Source organism: Phyllostomus hastatus, unplaced genomic scaffold, assembly GCF_019186645.2.
Source record: "Phyllostomus hastatus isolate PE091 unplaced genomic scaffold, TTU_PhHast_1.1 phas_contig_1162, whole genome shotgun sequence".
In the NCBI taxonomy this organism is placed as follows: domain Eukaryota; kingdom Metazoa; phylum Chordata; class Mammalia; order Chiroptera; family Phyllostomidae; genus Phyllostomus; species Phyllostomus hastatus.
The window spans coordinates 5,262,096-5,280,343 of record NW_025333537.1 but is presented as its reverse complement, the minus strand read 5'-3'; the positions used below and the strand labels follow the sequence as shown (position 1 = coordinate 5,280,343).

Below are 18,248 nucleotides of genomic sequence, written 5' to 3'. Positions count from 1 at the left end.
CCCCTGACCCGCTGAATCAGCAGCCCCGGGGGGCAGGTCTGGCAATCTGAGTTTCAATGGACCTCCAGTGACTCAGACACATTTTCAGCTTTGAGACTTGCTTCTCTACACCAGTGATTTTCAAACTTGTTTGAGCTGGGACAATATTTTCAAAAATGTTTTCCAGATGGAATTGTATGCAGAAACCAATACATGTAATAGGTGAAAAAGGAGCTGTTGAGGAACCATGAGGGAAGGGGCAAGGCCACTGCCTGGCCTGGCCTCCTCCAGGGAGCCCCTGACCTCCTGGGGCTCTCATGACTTCCAGGAACACAACTTAAACATCATTGCCCAGCAGTTTTTAACCTTCGTAGCCATCTATGCATCCGTCCACCCACTGACCCACCCATCCACCTATGTCTGTTGGAGACCACGTACCCCTTGCACTACTGCACATTTTGCCACGAGACGCACCGATTGCCCTTTTTCCAGACTGTTTTCATGATGTTTGTGTACCAGCTTTGGAAGACTGCAGTAGTGTCTCCCGTCAGAGCAAAGGGCAGGCCTGCTTACTGTCCTGTATAATGAAGACACTGACTACCTCCAGAACAAAGGGCAGGTACTCTTGTTGTCCATTATAAAAGATTTGGGTTCCCTGGGTTTGGGGTCCCTCTCCTGTAATCCAACCCACGACACCTGGCCCTCTCTGCATTGCCCTGTGGGAACTGGGGTTTGGGGAACTGGCACGAATGCTGGTACTCTGGCGAGTACTATCGCTGTGCGTAATGAAACCCAGGAACCTTGTGTCCCCCGCTGGCATCCACAAAACTGTGGCAGGGAACTGTGTGTTGGCTACTTCATGACACATAAAAGGAACTCAGGACACCGCCCCAGCCGGGGCTCACAGCTGGGCTGTAAAGTGAAGCGTGGAGACACACCGAGCTCCAGCTGTGCTTCCAGGCAGGAAGTGGGAGACTTTGGGCAGTGTGAAGTGTGAGGGCAGAGGGGATGGACGGCGGTTTAGGAGAGGCCGCATCTCAGCGGTCCATGGGGAGCCCTGGGGTCTGGACGCTCGCCTTCCCACTGGATGTGATGTCAGCGTTCTTCTGTCCCTCCCACCGCCCCAGTGCTTATCAACGTGTTCTGCATTCACTCTCTATTGGCTCTGCTTCTCCACATGACCCAGTGCTCCTTGGAGCAAGGACCCCATTTTCTTTGTCTTGGGCCCCAGCATTCCACCCACTGTGTGGCACACAGGTGTTTTTTAAGGGTCTGCTGACTCACAGGAGGACATTTGGGTGGCATTGATGATGACAAGAAGAAGATGATAGTAAAATCTTGGATAGACACATAGCAGCACATTGGTACTTACTACATGGCAACATTTCCCCTATATTAACTCTCACCCACATGGTAAGTGGCAGAGCCAGGGTTTGAACCCAGGAAAACTGGCTCTGGGGTCCATGTAATGAAATACTATATTATGGTCGCGGGTGTTGAGAAGGGGGAGAGGAAGCAGTTTGGGGCACAGGAAGATGGGGTAGCAACAGACAAATAAGCTAATTGTCACTTATTCAAGATCGCCATGGTTACCATTTTTTGAGCCCTTAATATAGGCCATGCTAACCCACCTTAACCATGGCCACCCTGTGAGTTGGGTGTTACAGACCCACTTTTGGGGGGAAACTGAATAACACAGAGGTAGCCTTACCTGCTCCAGGACCCACAGCTAAGCAGCAGCAGCTCCAGACTTTGAACCCAGGTTTATTAGACTTCAAAGCCTACAGATCTTAAGGCTGAAGTGAAGCCCTACAGAGTTGAAATGACCTCAGGCGAGAGGGCCCAGTGACTAGGCTTGGGGCCAACATTGGGTTGACTCAGACCTGGTGCCAAATAGAAGACAAAGAGATAGAGGCCAAATGATGGAAGTGGGGGCCCTTCCTGAACTTTCCAGCCCACGTGTCCACATCACTGTTGTTCCCCGCCAGCTGACATTGTAGAAGACGGAGAGAGTAGGCATGAAGCCAGAAAGACTGAGCCAAGTCCAGACTCTGCCTCTTGCTTGCTGTGTGGCCTTGGGTGAGCTACCTAACCTTTCTGAGCCAGTATCTATCTGCCTTTCAAAAGCTTTGAAAAATCACATGAACAAACAGCTACAAGGCCCCTGGTATTCAGTAGGCATTCAGCCAACATCATTCATTCACTGATTCATTCAACAAAAATCCTCTGGGCAGTGCCCCACTCACACCCCCTTGGCACCTACGATCCCCACACATGCTAATCCAACTTCAGCTGGTAGTCCCTGCAACTCCTTTGCGGAAGAAATATCAGGGAATTAGCATGGCCCCCAAAGTACCCTCAACCAATGGCTGACAGGAGGTGGGGGATATGTACCCCTGAGTGGGGTACTCTGAGCTGTGTGGTTTATTGAGACCAGGTCTCGGGACGGCCCCGCAGGATTCAGCTCCCATTCTGCACAGGCAACGCCCTCTAACACACCTTTTCTTGGATTCTCCCGTTTCCTGTCTCACCTCCCCACTCTCCCCCTGGTGTTTTCTGGGATCACCTCCCAAAGAAATTGCTTGCACGCCCAATCCTCATCCGAGTCCAGTCTGCTGCGGGGAGACCAGAACGAAAACTAAACTAAGTCACTGACTAAACTCCAGCTGCGTGCCCCGCTCGCACTCCATCCTGTGCCTAGGTTAATGATTAACTGGACAGACACGGCCCCTGCTGCCAGCACAGTATCTTCAGCCAGGCCATTGGGGGGAATAGAAAACAAAGGATCCCACAGAAAAGCTTTGCAGTCAGTATAGGAGGTCCCTCCTCCTCTCTCCCCCTGCCCTCAGAGAACAAATGTAACAACCTCCTCTTAGAAAACAGCCAGTTCTTCCCAGGACTGTCATTATTTTTCCTTGACCACCCAGCAATAAGCATTTTGAGGCCAGAATCCACATCTCACTGCTCATTTTATTTTCCCTATTAATGCCTGGCCCAGTGCTTTGCATTCTTTCCCCTGACAAATATTCAAGGAGCGCCCAGTGCATATTCTAGGCTGTGGGGACCCAGCAGTGAGCAAAACAGACCTGGTCCTGGCTGTCACAGGCTGCCAGCCTGGTCGGGGTGGCTGACTATAAAACAATAAAGACATCCATAATAAAAAATAATCTGTAAGTAAGCAATCACACAACACAATGTCAAACTGTGATAAATATTATGACAAAAATAGCAAAGCAAGGAGACAGAGAGGGGACAGGGCTGCGGGTAATTTTAGATAATACAGCAGAGAAGGCCTCTTGGAGGATGTGCATACAGTTGGTGCTCAATAAGGGGCTGGTGAAGACAGGAAAGTGGTCTTAGGCATCCAGACAATGATTAATACCACAGATAAGGACAGCTCCTTTTGTATAAAAATGATGACTTTTTTAAGGGCATCAAGGAACCCTGACCCCTCCCTGGGTTGACACCACAGGAAAGGCATCAATGACTCCATTCAGAAATCTGTTAGGTCGCCACGCATACCGTTCCTAAGCCAATTAACACCCCCAGAGAGGAGAGCAGCCTTGATATTTGATCAATACTAGTAGGAGAGCTGCCAGAATCAATGAGGGGCCTTCTGAGGTCTCAGAAAATCACTTGGCACTGGAAAAACCAGGTCCACAGCAGACTCCGCAGTGAGTTTCGTGACTGAAAAGTGGCTAGGGCCAGCAGTGGCGAAGACCTGCTGACTGCTGACCTGCTCCAGGCACCATGCTAGGTGCACTGCAAGGGCCACACTGTTTAAGGCTCACAAAGGCCCCTTAGGAGGCTACTATTATAGCCCCACTTTTCAGGGGAGGAGACAGAGGCTCAGAGGAGGGTAAGTACCTTGCCCAAGGGCACACAGTGACAATGCAGTGTGTGAGGGGCGGGGATGGGAAGTGATGGCAGGAGCACAGAGGAGGGAATGCCTACCCAGCCTGCAGCAAAGAAACTCCTTTCCCATGGAAGTTCGCCTTCCAGGCTGAGGTCTGGAGAAGATGGGACCCGGCCCAGTGAGGGTGGGAAGGAGCTCCTTCCAGAAACACACAAAGGCCAGGAAGTGATGGCACACTAGGAAACCCCTGGGAGGCTGTGTTTAGCCAAAGGTGAAATTAACTCCTTGCCTCGCCTTTTGTGTGGCTCTGGGCTCAGTGAGATGAAAGTCACTTTTCTGGGGCCATGGTTAAATTCTGGGCTGCTCCATACTCCTGGAAACGCTGTGGGGAGGGTGTGGGCATCTTCTGAAGACTCTGTGTGACCAAAAGCTGTGGTGGGTTAGGGCTGACCACATCATCTGGCGTCAAGAGCAGCTCATGCCCTCCCCCGGGCTGCAGCCCCCACCCAGGCCCTCTGGTGGGGCTCTGAGCTCGAGCAAGTGTCCTGCCAGTGGAGTCTCAAAGCCTCTAACTGTGCCCCCAGCTCCCAAATTGCTTCACATGACCCAATCTTTCCTTCTCCACGCTCGCTCTCCAGCCTGGACCACTGACCCCCTGGATCACTCCACCAGCCCCAGCAGGTTCCCCTGCACCCTGCAATCCAGTCTCCCTCCCGGCTCAGAGACACCTTTCCAAAATGCAAATCTGACCGTGTCACCTCCTGAGCTTGAAGCACTTCAAAGTCTCCAATGCCCTCTGGACGAAGCCCAAAGTCTTCCGCATTCCTTGGTTCATTTATTCTTCCCACCCACAAATGTTGATTGAGCACCAAGGGATGATCCTTCTGAGGTTTGATGAGGTGTTCGCTTTTCAGCTGACTTGGTTTTATTTTCATTTTGATGGGAGTGAGTCCTGAGAGGACACCTCTTGTTTTTGTGAGCCCGGCACTCACATCCCTGCTCTGGCAACTGCACCTGCTCCCTCACGTGCAGCCTTGAGGTTCTGGTTCCTGCCCCTGAGGCTCAGTAATCCAGCTTTTTCTGGAAACCTTAGAGCTGCCCTGAATCCCTCCGATACATCCCACATTTTGCTGGAGTTTTGCCAGAGTCGATTTATGGATGGCACCTGAAACCCAAGAAACCCTAATGGATGGGGCCACCTCTCATCTTTCAGCCTGAAAGGGCTGTGGGCTAGCTGTCATCTGTTCGCCTCTCCAAGTCCACTTGCCCCCTTTCTGTGCCCCGCTTGATGCCCTTGGAGGCTGACTCAACCAAGAGTCCCTCGCCTCTGGCTTATGACTGGATTCCGCCCACAGAAGGTATCAGTACAACCACCAAGGTGAGGGGACAGCAAGGCTGGATGTATTTCCTCTTAGGTTCCCCCCCACCACTTGCTACAGAAGCTGTGACTCTCCTCCTCTTTTAAAGGCAGCTTTCCCACACTGCTCCCTCCTCCCACCCTTGGGGCTCCCATGGTTCTGGGGTCTGCACGACCACTTGTTGGTCTCCCTTCGCCCTGGCCACACCCTTCATTAATCTCCCCACCATGACACAGTCTGAATGTGTGTCCCCTCTTGTCATTTCCACCATGGTCTGTGTCTGCTTGGGGTCAAGATGAGATGGGAAGCAGTGGCGAATCCCCTAGGATTCTAGGAGATGGAAGGGGGACGGACAATCTGGGGGAAGACAGAGAGAAGTCTCCTCAGGTGTCCTCAGATAGGAGTGCTCAGAAGAGATGCAACTGGAAAGAGCTCAGCGCTATGGGTCCACCGCTTCCTTGCTGTGTGACCTTGGGGAACCCCTTTTCTCTGAGCCTCATCTTCTCACCTGTAAAATGAGAATAATAGAACCTACCACAGCAGGTTGTGCTGGCAAGCTAATGACATGTCATTCATTTATTTATTGATTGATTTCCTCAACAGATATGTCCTGATCCCCTCTGTGCCTGGCAATGTGGGGAACAGATATTGTTCCTATTCTCCAGGCGTTTGTAGCCTATTTGGGGAAAGGGACATAGAAAAGGAGCACACAAATAAATATCCAATTATTCACTGTGACAAGCCCTCATATGAAGGATCATATTATCTGGATGGAAAAGTCCCCTTGGACGGCAAATGTTTGAGTGAGTCTTGGAGGATGTGGGAGGTCAGCCAGGTAGGAAAGGTGACCCAAGTGTAGATACCAGAGGGTGTCAAGGATAGAGGTGGTTGCTGGAGGACCTGGGAGTGATGGGGAAAGTAGATGACAAGGTGGGAGGGGTGGCCGGGTCTGGGTTAATCACAGCCTTGTCTGCCTCTGATGGGGGTATTTCTTTCTGTGTGTGAGGTGGGATGTGGATGGCCTGAGAGTTAGGATGACTGCCATGGCTTCTGTGTGGATAACAGACTAGAAGAGGGATAGGAATGGAATCAGGAAGACCAAAGGGGGACCGTTGCCATCACCCACGTAAGACATAAGGGTGGCTTAGCCTGGGGAAGCAACTATGAGGGTGAAGGAAATGAACTGAGGCAGATATAGCCCACTGTCCGCCAAAGCTCCACTTCCATAGTGTGTACCTACGGCCGGGAAGAAGCTGCCCAGCCGGAGACATTTCCCAGTGTTCTTTGCATCTGAATGGGGTCACGTGACTAGTTCTCACCAGTGAAATGGGAGCAAAAGTAATGGCATCACTTCTGGGCTGAGGTGGTTTAGAACATGTGTGTTTTCCCTGCCTTCTCTTTTCCTGTCCATTGGTTGGAAGCAAAGGCCTTAGGGATGGTGGAGTCATAGATGGGAATTCCCCGGGTTCCTGGATCACCAGGTGGACATTCGATTAGACTTCATTTGACCTAAGTATACATTTATACTCTCTTGAGTCACTGAGAGTGTAGTGTCTATCTGTCATAGCAGCCAGCACTACCTCAACTAACCAACCACTGGGAAGATGAGTTAGGAGAAAGACCCAGCAGGACTTGGTGATGGGCTGGCTGGTATGGATGAGTGAGAAGGGCGTCAAAAATATCTTCTAAGTTTTAGCTTGAACAACTATGGAGATGAAGTTGATGTTTCCTGGGCTGGATGGGAGAGGTTTGGTGTTTTTGGTTTTTTTTTGGTGTGTGTGTGTGTGTGAGAGAGAGAGAGAGAGAGAGTAAAGAGTTGAGTTTAGAACATGATGTTTGCAATGTGATGGATTTGAATGGAGATGTCAAGTAGGAAGTTAGATGTGAGGGTTCAGAAGAGATCTGAGCTGGTGACACATTTAGGCATTTGTTGTCTTGTAGATGGTATTTGAAGTGCACAGTAGACACTCAATCATTGTACTCTGGATCAGGATGTGAATCATTTCTTCCTCACTTCTCGTCAGTGTTTGGAAGTTGGAGGGCACAAATTGTCCAAAAGTGATTGAAAAGCCTCCCCACTCAAACCTGACAGTCATCTATTTCTTGCTTTGCTCCTGTATACCCATTGAAGAGGCACTCTGAGCTCAGAGAAGCCTGAAAATCAAGCTATTCAAAGGCTGAATGAAGGTAATTCTAAGGATGCTTAAAGCTGCCTTCCTGCTGTGTTAGGTAAAACACTCACTCATCTTCAATGCAGTGAAAACCACTCGAGTCTCTGCTTTTTCTTTCGAGCAGCTTCACCTAACAGGCTTGGGTTTGAAAGTGGAGCGTGAGGCTGGACTTCACCTGCCTCTGGATGAGGCCACTTGTCTCTGTCCCTGGGCTACAGGTCTTCTATTCCAGGGGGTTTGGGAGGGGCTGCTGCAGAGGGAAGGAAGGGCTGCTGGGTAGGCCAGGGGTGGGCAGCTTGGCCAGGCACAGCTGCCTGGCAACGCTGAGAGTTTCACCCAATTGCCTTGAACCCAGGGTAGAAAACTCAAACGGCCTGCAGAAACCAGCCAGTTAGTGACACAGAAAAATGACCCACGTGAGGGACCCTGGGGACTTGGCAGGCACGGGGTGGGTTAAGGGACGGATGCAACGTGACTCTGGCTGATTGTTGCCATGTGGAATTAAAGTCCGGTGAGACTGGGTCTTAAGGCTTTTCAAGAAAAAACTCAAATTCAGATTTTACATGAAATCTAAGTTTTAAACGGTGGTCGCTAATTAAGTTTAAAGAGCACCTGATGGGTCAAAGAACAGGTGCACATGCCTACGACACCTGCACTTGAAACCGGTTTGAAACCCACAGGGAGTTATGGGGTGGGCGTGGCCTCCTTCCTGAGAAACTGCCCGAGGAGGGGAATATGTAATCACTTTGGAATTATTAATGAATCCACACGAGTTCATTGACTCAGCTACATAAACTGTGAACCATAATTTATGGTTCCTTTTATCCCCCATTTCGTGAGGTCCACATTTCAGATTTTTCAACAGGTGAGAAAAAATATGAAGACGGATTGTGACTGAGAGCGAGCTGGGCTTTGAGTGTGAGGGCTGTGTGGTGTCTTGTTCGCCAACGAATGATCGAATCCTTGGGCCTGAGCAGGCACACAACAACACTACTGAATAAAGCAATGGACTAAAGGGAACAGGCAGATAAAAGAAACCACCACAGAACCAGATTTGGATGTTTCAGGGTGTGCAAACCCTCAGTGGCCTCATGGTCCCTCAAGGCCCACCTTCTAGTTCTGCTACATTTAAATTATCCTCTAGAGAGGACACCTATAGGATGCTGGTGCAATGCATCATGGTACCCAAGGAGATACACAAACTCAGCATTGAGAAAGCCTGTGTAGCTGGTTTGGAACACTCTTCTCACTTATCTCACTACTAGAATCCTTTTAAGCCCTTAAGCTGCAGCTCCAGGCTTCTCTACAGACAAAGCTGTCACTAACCCACAGACAATAGCAGCAACAACAGTCACATTTAATGAACAGCTACTACATGCCAAACACTGCCGGGGTTTTAGTAACCTTTGAGTCCTCTTTCCTCTGATAATATAGCCTACTCCCCTAGCGACAGCAGCAAGTACAAGACTAAGGTCTGGTCAGTCATAGTTCCTCATATCCTTCCCTCAAAGTGATTGGTCTGAAGAGTGAGCATGTGATTCAAGCAGAATCAATCAGAACCTTTCCCTGGGACTGATAGACTGTTACTGGGTAAAGGAAGCTCTCTCTGCTGAGACTGCTAGGAGCTGAGGCTGTGGGCAGCACCCTTCACGCCTTCTGGAAAAGGCTCGCCTGTAGGGGGATAGACAGTAGTTGCAAAAGCAAAAGAAGAGAGAGCAAAGAACAGGAAAACTAGGGATGCAATGCATTCCTTTTGACGTCTGTCTAGAGTTGGGTCGTTGTCACTTACAATGAAAAGATTTTGACCACTGTGGCTCTTCACATACTTTGTCTCACCAAATCCTCTCAACAATTCTGCCAAGACAGTATTAATAACTCGCATTTTACAGATGAGGAAATTGAGGCTCAGAGAGGTAAAGTGACTTGCCCAAAGCCACACAGCCAGTAGGAGGCAGTTTTGATGACTTCAGACCTGCGCTATGCTCACCACGCTACTCTGTCTGTTCCAAGAACTAGCATTCTGGGTTGGAGCTTACATAATATTTTGTGTTGTCAGTCAACCTCCTATGGGGCAGAAACGTCTTCTACTGAGACACTCACTGTTTCAGGGCCAGAAGGAACTTTGGGGGTCAGCTGGGGCTCTCTGGAGAGAGCAGGGAACTTGGAGTCAGAAAACTCATTGGGCAAGTTGTTTTTTGCTAGCTGGAAAAGTCACTTCGTCTCTGTGAATTTGAATTTCCTCATCTGTGAAAGAAGGTAATACTCAAGACCCAGCGTTTTTGTGATGATAAAAGAGATAAAGAATATGACACCATTCTAGAAACATTAAAACCTGAATGAAAGTAAGGTACCGATGCTGTTCTTTGCCCACGTGATACTTCATGCTGGGTCAGTCTGCCCCTCAGTACCCTCAACGTGGAGCACTCGCTGCCTCTTAAGGCATTTCCTTCCATCCTGGGGCCATGTGATTAGTACAAAGATTTTTCACATTCCAAGTTGAAATATTTCCTTCTTGAACTTATGTTTATTGGTTCTATGCGTTCCACTCATTCATCCATTTCCTTCTTTCCTTCCTGCCCTCCCTCTTTCCTCCCTTCCTTCCTTTTTTCTCCCCTCCCTTCTTTCCTTCCTTCTTTCCTTCTCTCCCTCCTCCTCCCCTCCAATCCATCTGCAGTGATGTTCAGCAACAGGGGTACATTCTGAGAAATCATCGGCAGGCGATCTTGCGCATCGTTGTGAGAACACCAGAGTGCACTTACGCACTCCTGGACGGCCCAGCCCACTACCCACCTAGGCCTTATGGTGGAGCCTGCTGCTCCTCGGCTACAAGCCTGGACAGCACGTTAGTGTACTGAATACTGTAGGCAATTGTAACACAGTGGTTAAGTGTCTGGGTACCTGAACACATCTAAATGCAGAAACGATACAGTAAACATATAGTATAAAAGATAAAAAATGGTGCACTTGAAAGCTGCTCCGGGTGAGTCCGTGAGGGAGTGCGAAGGCCCAGGGCGCTGCTGTCCACCGCTGCCAACTTTACAAACGCTGCACACCCAGGCTGCACCAACGTCATCAAACAGCGGGAGACGAGATCAAGCACGGAGAAAGCGGTGCAATCCAGAGACAGGGCAAACACGAGACGCAGGAGGCCGCTGCTGGCGTGAGGAGGCGCACTGTTTCCCTGCCAGCTTTTCTTTGTGGGTAGAAAGAGGACTATGAAAAAACTCTAAAATAACGATAAAACTGCAGTATAGTAAATACATATACCAACTACACAGGTGTTTATTATCAGGTATCGTAGACTATACAGAACTGGTTGTGCTGTATTTTAGTGTAGCTGGCAGTACAGGTCTGTTTACACCAGATCGTCACAAACCCATGCGTAACATGCTGTGCTACGGTGTTACGACGGCTGTGACGTCGCAGGGTCACAGGAAACTCTCAGCTCTGTGATAACCCTGCAGGACCGCCACTGTGTATGTGGTCTGTTGTTGACTGGAAGTCGGCATGCAGCACCGGATGACACTGTAACAAGCACTGGAGACAACGGAAGGATCAAGAAGACGCGGTCTCACGTCCACACTAGCTTCACCCCATGCATCCCGTCCCTTCTCTCAGCAGTGAGAGTACTATTCGGACATGCACGTGTAGTCCTGTCACCCCCTTGCTTCAAGCTCCTCGATGGCCTTTCCAAGGCCCTCAAGATGGAATGAGTTACAGACCCCTATCTGCTTGGGTCTCCGCCCACCTCTCCGGCCTGGCCCCTCCCCCGCTTCTTACCACCTAGACTTCAGCCAAAAACAGCAACTCACCGTCGCAAGCCTGAGCCGTTGTCTCCCACACCTGAGCCTTTGCACAAGCTTTTCATTACAGCCGGAATCTCTTTCCACCCCTCTTTACCTGGTTAATTCCTATCTATCTTGCAGCTCTCTCCTACCTCCTGACACTGGGTCAAGTGCTGCTCTGTGTTTCCTGATCCCTGGGGTTCACGCCTCCAACCTGGTACAGATTGCACTGCCCTTGACTCCCCAGCGCGGGTCTGTCTCTGTCTCTGCGTCCAGCTCAGGACTGGCCGGTTCTCCAATGCCTAATAGAGTCACAGTAAAGAGTTCTGAATGACTTGTGATCTGTCCTCTCACCTCTGCCTCCGGTCCCCTGCTGCAATCCCCGAGGGCTCTGTGAATTACAGGGAGAGGCACTGGTTCTCCACAGGCGGGAAGCAAGGGGCTCTGGGAGGGCACCGCTCCTTGCCACCCACAGTGAGCATGCTACACTTCTGGCATCAGAGAAGTGTCCCTGTGTGTGTGTTCCACACTCTAGTACTTCCTAAGGACCCCAAACTCTTATTTACCAACAGCAATGCCACCAGGGGCCAGGTAAGAGGCTATTTCTATGAGGCTGTGTGGTACAATGGTTACCTTCTCTGCCTGAAGTGTCCAACTTCCTGGGTTGGAATCCCGCCTCTGCTGTTTCCCAGCTGGGGACCCTTGGCCAATTCAGTTAACTTCTCTGTGCCTCAGTCTCCCCCTCTGTTAAATGACCTTGAAGAGTACTAACTCTGGGGGTCAGAATAGGTACTCAGTACTATGATGCTGGTGAGGGTGCAGTAAGGGTTTGAGAACCCTGAACTGAAATGGGAAGTGTTTTGCTTATCCAGAAGACCTGGCCTCCAGCCCCAGCCCTGGTGCTGACTCTCTGGGTGACCCTGCACATGTCCCTGTCCTTCTGTGGCCTCCCCTGCTGTTCTTGGATTCTCCCACCGGGTAGGCTGGCTTTGCCCAGCAGCTGGAAAACAGCTGTCGGAGCCCCAGCCTACACCTGCCCCTCTGGGGAGGGGCTGGAAGCCAGGCTGGCTGGGAAGTAGGCCTGGGCCACTCCAGGGCCAATTGGACTGCAAAAGCCCCAGCTGGTATGAGCAGAGAGCGAGCAAACTGAGGGGCCACAGGTGGAGTGATCACCGTGAGGGTTTTCCTAGGACCGTCCTGGTTTCAGCCTGGAAAGGTCCATGTCCTGTGAACCCTGTCAGCCTTGGGTAGCCAGGGCCACCCGTCACCAAGCACAGCAGACACTCCCTGAACAGCATCAGAACATTCTGGGGGCAATGAGGTTGATAAGGGAACAGACATGGCTCCTGACAGCTCTGCTGTGAGGAGGGCAGAGGGCTGCCCCAGCCACCCAGCACTGCTGCTGGCCTTGGGGCAGGGGAGGGGAGAGAAAGGGTTGTTGCTCTCTCTCTTTCTGCAGTGCTTCCTCCAAAATGTTGGCTGCCCCGTGAAATGGCAGCTGAGACTTTTCCAATCACAGGGCTTTGTATTTCTGCCTGGACCTCCCTTCCTCCCTTCCTTTCCTTGAAAGAAATCCTACTAATGGCTCAAAATCCAATTCAGAGGTCAGCCCCTCTTTCCTGATCTCTAGGGAGCAGAAGCCCCTCCCTGCATGCTAGTCCAGGACCCCATCCTGCTGCTGGCACCCCGGGCAAGTGACCCAAGTGCCTCTATCTCCTTGTCTGCACAACAGAAGTAACCAGAGAAGCAGCCTCGTAAGGTCTGCAGGACATTATGTGAGATAATATGTGTCAAGTTCTTAGAATATTGTCTGAAGCCGAGTAAGGAGTCGATACATATCAATGACTATAACAGGAAGGGAAGCAGCCACAGAAAAATAGTAAGTGATGGCGACGATGATGATCTGTGCTTCCGCTGTCCCCCTCCCTCTGCCGGTCCCTTCCTCTTATCTCCTGAAGAACTGGGCCCAGACGTGAGTCTGCCCCAGGCTGGCCTGAAGCTCTCCATACATGTTTGATGTATGATGTCAGACTACAGATTTCAAAAGCTCCTTTTACAGGACTCGAAAGTCCCTTTGGCAAGACAATGAGAACAAGAGCAGCTGACATCTGCTCAGCACGGACCTCGGGCCCGGCAGTGTTCTGAGTGCCCGGTACTCCCATTGCCTCTCTGAACTCAGAGAAGAATGGCCGGTCTCCCGTAGCCTCGCTCTATCAAGTGCTCGCCGCGGGCCGGGCACACCACGGGGCTCTCCAGGCCATTGATTCTCGGCGGGAACGATATCGACCCCTGGGGGACATGTGGCAATGTCTGGAGACATTTTTGGTTGGCACAGCTGGGGCTGGGCTGCTCCTGGTGTCTCTAGAGGGCTGAGGTCAAGGATGCTGCTTAACAGCCTCCAAAGCACAGGGCAGCCCCTCACCACAAGGAGATATCCAGGGAGTGTATCAACAATGCCAAGGTTGAGAGATGCTATCCTATGTGTGTGACCTCCTGTTTCATCCTCCTGATGGCCCTGGGATCAGACAGGGGAAACAGAGGCTCAGAGAGTTGTAGGCGAATGTCAGGGGGAGGCAGGACATGGTCCCTGGTAGACTTGCTGCCAGGCTCGGTGCTCTTTTCACCTCTGCTCTGGGGAGCAGACGCGGAGCGGGGAGCAGAGCCAGCCACACTCCGTTGGCGGGGAAGACCCTGCTGGTGAGCCGAGCACAGCCCTGGCTGCGGGTCACCGGAGGGTCGTGTCAGACCAGAGCAGCCTGTCCAGATCCCAGAGCTGGCCCATGGGGAATTCTTCCGGCCAGCCAGAGCTGCCACCAGATGGGAGGCTAAGCAGTATTTAATATCTGACCATCTGCAGCCAGCAGCCCCCAAACTCCACAGGCCACCCCCCGGCGTGGCGGATGAGAGGGCTCATCTAGCAAAGCTGCAACCCTGCGTGCTTGCTCGATTCTCTGCTGCTCCTGGGAGACCTGGCTGCGGAAGACGGTGTCTCACGTACCACAGACACATATGCATACACACGGCCTCTGTCCCCGGGTGCCAGGAGCTCTGTGGGCTCCGGATCCACCCACCTCTCTGTCCTATGCCTGCTCCCCCCCGCCCCCAGTGACTCTCCTGAAGAGCTGGTGGCTATGGAGCTCTGACAGAGCATCTCTTTGTCCCCTACACCAAGATGAAGGAAAAACACCAAGATTTATGCACGTGGAGGCAAGATGCATCCAGGGCGGACATTTAGAGGTGGCAAGAGGGAGAGTCTCCCTCGCCTATACCCAGCCCACCCTAAGCCTTTAGAAAGACCTGGTCCCCTCTCCCTCAAGCTCCTCCTTGATCTGTTCCCAGAGAAATACAACCGGCTCAACCCTGAGCAGAGAGTGCTGGCAGCTCAGTTTCTCTGATGAAACCAAGCCAGGCAGCCTAAAGAGTTTGCTCCCGTGGGCCCAGAACACCCAGTCGGCCTCGGGGAAGGAAATTGCATTACCGGTTGGTTTGCAAGGTTCCCCTTGCCAGCCAGGAGGCTGGTTTCCTGACCCCCATTAATTAGATATTCAAATCCCCAAGTTCAGGGCAGCCCAGACGGTCTGTGGCTGGATCCCAAAGGACAGTGGCCTGACCTTTGTTGAACGAGATGCCAAAGAGGAAAACACGGTTCACGTTCCAGCAGCTCCGCCTGGATTCTGGGCGAGTGACCTCACTTCTCTGAGCCTCAACTTCTCACCTATAAAGTAGGGACAGTAACAGTACTGGGAAGACTTTATTTTTGCCTCTTAGCATCCATTTTCCTTTCCTGATGGCAGCCCTATTTTTTAAGGAGGCATTCTACCTCTTTCTCTGTTGCATAGTCATTTGTTGGGCTCTTCCCTAGCCAGGATGGGTAACACTCAGCCTCAGGGCTGTTGTGGGGATTAGATAGGGCAATGCCAGCAACACGGTCAACCCAGCACCTGGAACTCAGCAAGGACCCAACCTGTCCCTTTGGGTGCCCCTGACGACCCCTGCCTCCTGATAGTCACATCCACATCCCTCTGAACCCGTCCCCTTTGAGTGTGGCTGGGACCTCTTGACTTGCTTCTAACGAAGAGAACACAGCTAAGGGGAGGGGAGGTCACTTCTGATACCAGGTTCCGAAAGACAGAGGCTCCTGTCTTCTTGCCCTCTCCTGCCCTTGCCTGAGTGAGGATTAAAGAAGATGATGCAGAGCGTGAACCCAGCGTGGCAGTCTCGGAGCCCTCGCCCTGGGAGAGCTGGGGCCGGGGCGGCTGTGAGCTGCGCGATGCAGAGTCCCGTGGAGAGGAGCTGAGGTCTCTGGGCAACAGCGAGCGGGGATGGGGGGGGCCCGAGGGAGCCGGGAAGTGGATCCTCCCCTCGTGGGGCCTCGAGGTGACTGCTGGTCTGCTTCCTTTCCGGGCCTTTAGGACAACCCATGGGGACTGTGGTGTGAAAGGGTCCTGTGGGCTCTGAAGCCGTTTAAGGTACAGCAGCCCCCGCTTATCCACACGGGATCCAGCCCCAGACCCCCAGCGGATACCCGACACCACCGACGGCACTGAACCGTATGTAATGTGCTTTTTCCTATGCACACACGCCTGTGATAGAGCTCAATTAATAAATCAGGCACAGAAAGAGAGGAACAACAATAACTAATAATAAAATGGGTCAATTATAACAATATACCACAATAAAAGTGAAGGCGTTCTCTCGCGATATCTTACAGGACTGTACTCACCTTTTCTCGTAAAGGGAGCACTTTTTGACTTTTCTCTCTGGCTTATCTACATGCCTACTCTCGCACTTCGGGGCCATCATTAAGTAAAATTAGGGTGACCTGAACAGGGGACACAGTGGTAGTGTGACGATGACGGAGAACCAAGATGGCTACCAGCTGACGAAGGGGCGGGGCAGCGTCCCCGGCGCAGAGACGCTGGACGACGGGAGAAATCTCGCGAGACAATCCGAGTGAAACAACGCGAGCTTTCATCACTATGCAGAACAACCCACAGTGTAAAATTCTGGGATTGTTTATTTCTGGAATTTTCTATTTAAAAATTTTTGGACTGTGGTTGATGGCAGGTAACTGCAACCGCAGGAAGCTAAGCTGCAGAGGCGAGGGGAGTAGTGTATTTGCTATTTTTCTGTTAGGTATTCCTATGGCAACTGCCAACAGCAACTTCACCCCGCAAGAATTCTCTAAGTGCCAGGCGCTTTGTTAGCTCATTTATCTACTTGCTTTTTAAAAATCCCCATTTCGTAGATGTGAACACTGAGGCTTGGAGAAATTAAGAGACTTGGACACAGTCACATAGCCAGTACGCACGGCCAGCCTGGGCTTCAGCTCTTGGTCGGCCTGGCCATCATGCGCTTGGTTCCTAGCAGGTCCAGCTCAGGCCTTTGGGGGAGGGCTCCTGAGAAACCCTCTGCTCACTCCAGGGAGCGCCCCTACCCTGTGCGGGAGTCAGTACATGGCCTCCGTGTGTCCTGCCCCAAGAGTTACCCAAAGCTGGGCCTGGTCCCTAGAGACCTAGAGATTAGGGAGCATTTGGCATCCTCTTCTCAGTCAAGGAGAGTGTCAGGGCTGCCGGTGCAGAGGCAGGGGGATGGCCGAGGTGGCTGACCTGAGCTCTGGACAGCCGGGTGCATCTCAGGCCTCTTGGACCTGAGCTCAGAGGCCCTGGCCTCAGGCTTCTGGCTGTGGGTCCCTGGGGTCCCCTGGTGGGGTGTGGCCCCCACCTGTGCAACTGGAGGACAAAGGGACCCTGCTGTCAGCCTCCTCCCTGCCTAGGGAACCTCATCCGACCCAGAGGTTCACGGTTGCCGTGACCACATCCCTGCTCCCTCATAACTCTGGCTCAGGTCCACATTAACTGATGTCGCGGAGGCCGTGCACTGCACTCACTGTTTGCAAACGGTGAACTGTGGGCTCTCTTGGCTGACTAAGGGCATTAGAGTGGGAAGCAGCGAGGCTCTGTTTTATAATAGACAATTAATGACGGGCCTCGAGGCTGCCATTTGCTCAAAAGCCCCCACATGGCCCTCTCACCCAGCGGCCTCCCACGGTCTCGGACCCCAGACCACAGGAAGGGTGTGTCCCCAGGATGGAGCAGGCAGAATTCTCCTCTGTGGAGACTCTTTCAACATCCCCCATTTTCATGTGGTATTGATATGATGGAAAGGAAGGGCCTCGTGGTGGACTTCCAGGCCACCGAGGAAGCAGACCACGGTACTATGGACTCGTCAGACCGGTAAGCGTTATTATTACTGCTGTTGGTATAGGGCCACGTGCCAGGGATGGCGCCTGTGGCCTCCCTAGATCTCATTTAATTAACGCGTCAACCATGTGAGGAAGGCACTCTCACCATGCCCATCTCACAGGTGAGCAAACTGAGGCTGAGACAAGGAGGGGGGACCTCAGCAGGAGACAGAGCTGGGCTTTGGAGTCTGGCTCCAAAACTCATGTTTTTAGCCACTCCTCCTAACTACCTCACCAGCAGGTGGTGGTGTGTCTTGTATCATCTCTTAGTTTGGAAGCTTTGGGTTTGGTTTTAAAACTTGCCTTTGCTTTCCAATTATTCCAATTTTGGTTCATTTCTAAGACAGCCCCTCCGCACTCTCTCTCTCCAGGGCCCCCTCTCTCCCCTCCCAGACTTCACACTTTCTCAGGATGGATGGCTGTTGCGGCAGAGGAGAGAAAGCAGGGAAGTAGGGCTTACTGAGTGTCGGCACCATAGGAATCATTTTGCATATATGATCTCCTGTAATCCTTTAAAAAACTGTATGCCATGGAAGTGATGTTTTTGCTACGATAATGAGATTATGAGGAAACTGAGGTAGGTGACTTGTCCAAGGTCACACAGTGCAAAGGTGGGGAAGCCAGGAGTGGTCTGACCTCAGAATCTGCTCTTCATTGTGACAGGTGGCCTCAGGACAATTCCTCTAATATTGCTCCACATCTATTTCTAGTGGTGCATTTTTCAGAAGGATGCTCAACATCCCCATCTGAAAAGGTGTGGTAAATGTTTGGCATGTGTGCACAACTCACTATGCCCACGTCCCTGGCAGACATTACTAGTGGATCACAGCACGCTTCCCTGCAGAGCCTGTATCT

At 51.7% G+C, this 18,248-nt stretch overlaps 1 protein-coding gene across 2 annotated transcripts in view; it reads right to left on the bottom strand.

The window, feature by feature from the left end:
- The window catches only part of NOS1 (nitric oxide synthase 1), a 152,501-nt gene that overhangs the window by 106,893 nt on the left and 27,360 nt on the right, over positions 1-18,248 (bottom strand). Inside the window, exon 2 of one of the 2 annotated variants that reach the window (XM_045842213.1) lies at positions 14,761-14,864. The exons of the other annotated variant lie outside the window; for it this stretch is intronic. The gene's annotated coding sequence lies outside the window, so the exon portion shown is untranslated. The remainder of the gene's footprint in view (positions 1-14,760; positions 14,865-18,248) is intronic. 2 annotated transcript variants of the gene reach the window in all.